This window comes from Haliotis rubra, unplaced genomic scaffold (genome assembly GCF_003918875.1).
Source record: "Haliotis rubra isolate DU_JTF1 unplaced genomic scaffold, ASM391887v1 Scf455, whole genome shotgun sequence".
NCBI lineage: Eukaryota > Metazoa > Mollusca > Gastropoda > Lepetellida > Haliotidae > Haliotis > Haliotis rubra.
In genome coordinates this window covers 653293-661039 of record NW_025767141.1, presented here as the reverse complement: position 1 = coordinate 661039, position 7747 = coordinate 653293, and positions in this window count along the sequence as shown.

The following is a 7747-nucleotide window of genomic DNA, read 5'->3' as shown; positions in this document are numbered from 1 at the left end:
TATTAGCGCGCACAATACAAACTCGAACCGAATCAAATTCAGATGTGCTGATAGAAACATACAATAAGCCTTTTTATCTCGACTAAAGGGATCGGTTGGTCAGGCTCGCCGACTTGGTTGACACATGTCATCGTATCCCACTTGCGTAGATTGATGCTCATGCTGTTGATCACTGTATCGTCTGGTACAGACTCGATTGTTTACAGACATATAGTTGGAATATTGCAGATAGGCGTAAAACAACAAACCAGATATCTAACCAAATATATGTATTTTCATCGTCTACAGCTTGCGTCCTTACAGGTAAAGCTAACACCATATCACACCAGTTTTCATGCAACTTTACTGGCTTCATGTTTCCTCCATTAAGAATTACACAGTTGAAAGGATTGTTTTCAAATTTGGGGATCACTCTCCTTATCTACAGGACCGCCTCCGTGGTGTAGTGGTTAGAGCGTCCGCCCGGAGAGCGGAAGATCGCGGGTTCGAGCCCCGACCGCGTCATACCAAAAGACGTTAAAATATGGTACTTGTTGGTCCCTGCCTGGCGCTCGGCATTAATGGGTACAACAAGGACTGGTCGGCTCGGAGTCAGTATACTGTGTCTGAGTGGGATATTCATGCTTCACTGCGGCATGGTATCTCAGTGAGCTAGCACTATAAAACCAGCTTAAGTCTGGGCTAGTACAAGCAGCCGCACATACACATACACACGCATGCACGTCGTCATATGAGAAATGTTCTCAAGCACGACGTTAAACCCAATTTCACCTCACCTCACCTCTGTTCCAAATACATCATGCCACACCTGAATATCTCGAGATCCCATTGTCACCAACCAGAGTACTGCGTTCACAAGATCAAGAGCTTCTGCAAAAGCCTCCATGCATGTAAAGCGTCTATAAGCGAGCTAAGTTAGAACGTCCTTTCACGACATCAAATCACCATTTCGAAAAGAGTTGAAAACCAACCAGTTCCCAAATGCTTATAACATTTATTCAGCAATCACATCTAAATGACCAATCAGTGTGTATCATGCGTTTTGTGTGAAGCACCCGTATACAGACTGACTTAACTATCAGCGGTATGAAAATACGAATAACATGTAACACATGACAACTCACCTTAGGCAAGTGACTGCGTTAGCTTAGCAGTGAATGAGTACCCGGTGTCAACCTTTAAGCCTTTCGCATGATGCTTGGGTTGTAGTTACACTGATCCATTGACAAGAGAAAGACTGCTGGCACTTTGAGCATTTGACCTTGTGCATGGAAGTGAGCGCAATATAAAGACACACATTATTCATTTTATTATGGATTAATTCAGATTTAATGTGATGAAGAATTCCAAATTACTTGGTAAGTGAAACCTCTTCCAATTTCTTTTATGTTTCTGAACACGTTTTTTTCAACCTGGATGCTGAATATGATATGGAAATATAAATGCTATTTTGATCTTATCCTGTAAAACTATTTACGATTCATTATTTTGCATATAAAACGAGAGTGTGACATGGTGAACAAGCAAATTTTGAAAGATGTAATGTTGGTACAAGTGTGTCTGAGTTCTGAGCCTAAATACGAAGGATGGACAGTGCAACCTTAATTGTCCGCATGTATGACTAAATTACCTCTTAGGCTTATGGTCTGCATTTGAAAGAAACAGCGAAAATAGACAAAGCTGGCTGTCACCATGGACCATGAAAGATCAACAGCCATGAGTGTTCAGTTTGGACAATGATGCTGCTTCCTTTACCACGGGGGGGCGATGGGGTAGCCTAGTGGTTAAAGCGTTGGCTCGTCACGCCGAAGGCCCGGGTTCGATTCCCCACATGGGCACAATGTGTTAAGCCCATTTCTGGTGTCCCCCGCCGTGATATTGCTGGAATATTGCTAAAAGCGACGTAAAACTAAACTCAGTCAGTCAGTCCTTTACCACGGTTAAGTGGCAAGCAGCTGTGTTCATGAGGGGAAGACGCTGCCCCACGAAGATGTTCCCAGATCAGGAGAACCTTCAACTGCCACCTCTAAGGACATATGGATAATATACATGATACCATTATGACGACTCATATAGTCCATACAGTTGGCATCCCTAATGAGAGACAGAGTTGTGAGGAATGACGTCAGATCTTCTGTGGAGGGAGCCTTGTACACCAGTGTGACCCAGGCACTCCAGCACATCATTGACACAAGCAGGTGGACCGCGGAGGGAAGTATGTTGAAAAATGATCAGCAACAAACTACATCAAAGCAGACCACCATAATTAGGTTGAGAACTGTTTAGCCGAGCTTCGCATAGATGAGGCACAACATTTCCCTACCTTTGCCAGCGTTTGCCGAGTTCACGAATGTTCACAGGATGATTCCAGTGAACGGAGGCATGCACACGCACCATCAGTCCTTCATTGTCAAACGATCACAGTCATCACATTTCTTATTTTTATAGACAATAAACCAGAAATGAAGACACGAGTACCATGGGTACTATATGTAGGAAAATGTCCATGTCTGACATGGGCGGATCCAGGAATTTTGAAAGGAGGGGTTCAGGGGTACGAACCCCTGATCAACGCAAAAAAGATTCTTCAATGTGATCTTAAGTCATTTTCAAGGGGGGTTCGAACAACATAACTGGTCCCTGATTGGATATCGTCAACGTCACAGCCCAGGTCACACACCTTCGCGTGATTTGGTGTTTCTCTTCCACTCGCGTGTAGAAAACATTTCAGATTTCCACATTGGGAAACGGGGTGACCTTTACATGCGTATACAGTGACTATTATCGTTGTTGTACTCCATTCACAGCTAGTCATGTCATTTCTTGCAGTCAGGCTGGATTGCAACATAAATCAATCATTCTCATCTCCACTTGACCTAACACAGCTCCAGCCTTTTGAAAATAACACCTGTCGAGTAATTCCATGTTAAAAACAGTAGTGTACATTTAATCTGGACAAGAGAAGAGAATAGATTATCAGAATAAATTTTGCATGAACAAGGAAATTGACTCATTCGTGAAAACGTTTGATATGTCGCTTCAGTGAGGTTGTTGCAGGATATTATAGTTGTAATTTACCTGTCGGAAATGCAGCCTTCCAGTGAGGTTGTTGCCCAGGATATTATAAGTTGTGTTTACCTGTAGGAAATATAGTTGTACTTTACCTGTAGGAAATGCAGCATTCTCTCATTTACCTTCTTGAAGTAGCCTCGGCCATCGACCATGTTTCCAAGCATGGGCGTGCTTTCTACATAAGACCATTCAAATCGTAGGGTTAATATATATGGCTTACTCTATCTTCTGAAAAAAACTGATGTAAGAACGTGTAATGAAGTCCTTGGTGATGTCTTTGCGACCTCAAATCTTTCTTTGGCTTGTCTCGTGTTCAGATCCCGTGCAGATCCGGGTTAGAATTTGCCTGCAGTAACCCATGCTTGTCGTGAGAGGCGACTAACGGAATAGGGTGGTCAGACGCACTGACTTGGTTGACACATGTCATCGTATCCCAATTGCGTAGATCGGTGCTTATGTTGTTGATCTCTGTATTGTCTGGTCCAGTTTCGATTATTTACAGACCGTCGCTATATAGCTGGAATGCTGCTGAGTGCGGCTTTCAACAACAACCTAAGAAAGATCAGATCCGACATGTTCCAGTAGCCTGGGGAGACCATCTCCCAGACCATTTCTGTACAACAGTTGACAGTACTCTATGTTCCAGTTTAAAGGCTGGACCTTTTGACAAACATGTAGTGTACAGTTTTATCATTTAGTTGTTGTCAAGATCCGTGAAGATTTGGGTTAAAATTGTTTCTCTAGCTTGTTGTAAAAAGCGACTAACGGGATCGGGTTGTCAGGGTATATTTCAACATAGACTTACGACATTCGTAGAGCATTGATCGCTTGTGTGCCCGGGATTTGGTTTCATCGTATTCCACTTGCGTGGATCGATTCGCAGAACGTCCATCACCGGATTGTCTGGGACAGACTCCCTTATTTACAGACTGTCGTCATGTGTCTGGGATATCGCTTTGTGGGGCGTTAAACAACAAACAACGGCAGTTTTCGTCAAATAGACGAAGATCACAAAACCTGAATTAGCAGAAGAAATGGTTGTCTTGATTCGCGTTCCAAACTCACTATTCCACTGAGTAATCACACTCGTCCAGCAAATACCCGTATTTACGATTTACCCAAGTGATACTTACAAGCATACCATACATCTGATTGACAGATCGTGCAACACGTGGCGAACACAACTTCTTCGTGCATTTCTTGAAACAATGTTCCATATTTGGAAATGTTTTGACACATGTCAACGAACAGGTGACTCTCAGGTGCGCCTTCATATCATCCCACAAACTGACTCTATTTTCTCAAACTTGCGGGAAAACTTGATATTTTTAGCGAACCTACAAATGTAAAACGGTTGATAGGTTAACATGATTGTCAAGAAAAAAAGAACTTTGTCTTGTACCGACATCATAGTGAGTGAGTATGGCTTTACGCCGCTTTTAGCAATAACAGTATTCCAGCAATATCACGGCGGGGGACACCAGAAATGGGCTTAACACATTGTACCCATGTGGGGAATCGAACCCGGGTCCGGGGTGACGAGCGAACGCTTTCACCGCTAGGGTACCCCACCGACATCATAGGTCATACAATTAGAGAATGTCAGTGTAATTTGATACCTCTAAATAGCCTAAAATATTACAACACTCCTAAGAAGAATTTGTACTAATTAAACTCTTTCACTGGTGTCATTGTCACAAATATCTGGAATTATCATGCTTATTACGGGAGCCATTGTCCAACAACGTTCCATCCCAAATCCATTAAGTCACCCCGGATGGCATGCCTACTCATGCAGTTACATTGACACCTTAGCGTTAAGTCCTTCACAGACTCCCCATTGAAGGGGCTTTACACGGGTCGTTGGACACATCAATAGGAGAACCGACACAACGCAATGACACCCTGCCCCTGTACTGTAGGCGAGCGCAGCCGACTACAGTTCCTTGTGTGTTGCGCTAAATGGGCAACACACGCGCCTTGAGTAAACTAGAAATACATAAATATTGTGCTGTGGCGAAACATGAATCTGGCAACGGAAGCTGAAAATGCCGTTTAATCTCTGGGGCGTGGCGCAGGAGGAAAGGACTGAGATTGAAATCATTTTGTCAGCAATCTGAGGCTTCGTGATTTATTTAGACTTCATGGCATCAACAGAGGCACTGGGCCACGTCGCAAGTACCCCGTTTAGTGACGACTGAAATGGGCATCGGGTGTTTATAATATTTCCATGGGCGTCGGACATTGATCATGATTTCATCCTTCAGACCTAGTCCGGCTATATTACATTCAGGCGCCCTCGTCAAACTGCATTTTTATGTTTATAAAATTTGGAATTATTTATTAGTTTGAAATATTGTACCTATGTAACGATTAGAACCTTGTCTTAGGCGTGACGAGTGAACGCGTTAACCACCAGGCCCACATGGAATCAATGGGAAAATGTCATATTCTTCACAGAATGTACACATACAATGTTTAATGTTTATTTTACAAGCCTACAGTGAGTCAGTCTTTATAGCACATATTCCTCGCAGGCATAACTGTTCAGAGACTTCCGACGTTTATGTTCACATTTCCATGCCTGTTACATTCGTTGATGGATTATTCATGTATTGTGTACATGTGGAATTGTCAAGCTGTACGGGGCGCCGATTAAACATAATATGAATTTATCATTTATGGACATTAACTCAAAACAGCAAAAATGTGCTAATAAAATGAATTTAAAGAATATAATAAATTTATGATTATTCGGACTGTCATATACCCCAGCTGCCATACATGTTCAAAAGAATAACGGCTTCAACGAATATTATATGAAAGAACGCTGTATATAGTTCCTGCGTGTGTTATGCTTATATTGACAATAAGAGTTAATGGTATTCAAAACTATTCTGCTTTATTCATATATAGCTGGAACAGCTGTAGAAACAGGGAATAACTGTCAAGAGTTACAGTCGCCTGACTACACAGTGCTCCGTGTGGCTGTATTATCTTGTCATATTGACGGGTGATTGTAATATATAGAGGCATTGTAATATTTCTGTCCAAATAACTCTAATTTATACAACGTTGACATGTTTGTTCAAAACTGAATTATACTTTTTTCCTTTGTGTTGAAAAATTATACCAAATGACACGAACAAAGATCATTAATTCTTGCTTTAGCATGTGCATGAATATTTGTATACTGTTTCATTCATTTCGAGTTTCACGCACTGGAACTGGATTTTACAAGAAGCAACTGTCGTTGGTTCCTTATTTGGTTAATTTCCATTATCATATGTGATATTTACATTCTTATTATTACGCTCGCAGGAGATGCTTCTTGTGACACGCCAATCAATGTGCACGTGCTCTAGACGAGGTCGTGCATGTCGTGTTATTTGTGCACGTGTTTGCCGAGACATCAGGCACCAGAAACTTGTCCTTCAAATTAACAGTAACGCCATCGCATGATGAAGAAAGAATATATAATTTGACTGACACAAAGATGTGATTTGCAAGTACGTGCGAGACATGTTTCATTAGCTATTCACGAATGAAAATACTCACTCATTCAAGCAGCACCATCCTACCAATATACCCGAGGCTAAAAAACTACATTGAGATTATTTATATTTTCAATGCAATTATTGGTTTGCAGTTATTTTTTTAAAATGCATACTAAATATTATAACGTTTCTTAATGAATGAATGAGTTTAGTTTTACGCCGCTTTTAGCAATATTCCAGCAATATCGCCGCCGGGGACACCAGAAATGGCTTCACACATTGTATCCAAGTTGGGAATCGAACCCGTGTATTCGGCCTGCGACGCTTTAACCACTAGGCTAACGTTTGTTAAGGTTATCGGTCACTCTAACTGTAAACAGATCATTACACTAACTGTGAATTGTACAGATACAACAGTGTACCTATGCTCTACCGTGAAGTTCATACTCAGTTTGTTTTATATGAAAAAAGCCCCCAAAACATCCAATATATATAGAACTCCCACTAGAATGAACTATTTGATGAAGCTAATCTAGTCAGTGACACCGGGGCCTTTGTCTTGTTTAGGGGGCACACTGGCCGCCTCATTTGCAGGGTAATGTGAAATGTCAAAAGAAGAAACCCCATACGTCATTAAAAAGTCATTTGCCGCTAGTCACTGTGCGTCCCAGCCTTGTTAATCAAATATGCCACGTCTCGGTAATTGGCGACAGGAATTGGAAGATAAATAATAAAGAACTATCGCCTTTTTTATGCTGGGACTTTCATAAAGATGTTTTATTTTTTTACAACAATGATCACATTCCTCTGTAAAGAAATGGTGTATTTATGAGTAAGCAAATCGCTAGGAAATACTGTGGTCCCTTATGAACGATGTTTGGTAAAAGAAAAGGTTTTCAACAAGCATAAATCATGAGAAATAACGAGTTTTCCGTAAATTCAGATTTACCTCACTGTCAAGACAACATCGTTCACGTCAATTGTTTCACACATACTCGACAAACATTATTTCAAATTAGGTTTGTTACTGTACACTGACATGAATGACGTAATAGGAATAGGTTTTTAGAATTACTTGACACAGCTGTGAATATTTTTTCAGTCCACGTACCAAATATCCATTGTGTAATAGAAAGGCACACACAAGTCACACAGGTTGCAGATAATTACTAAGTTAA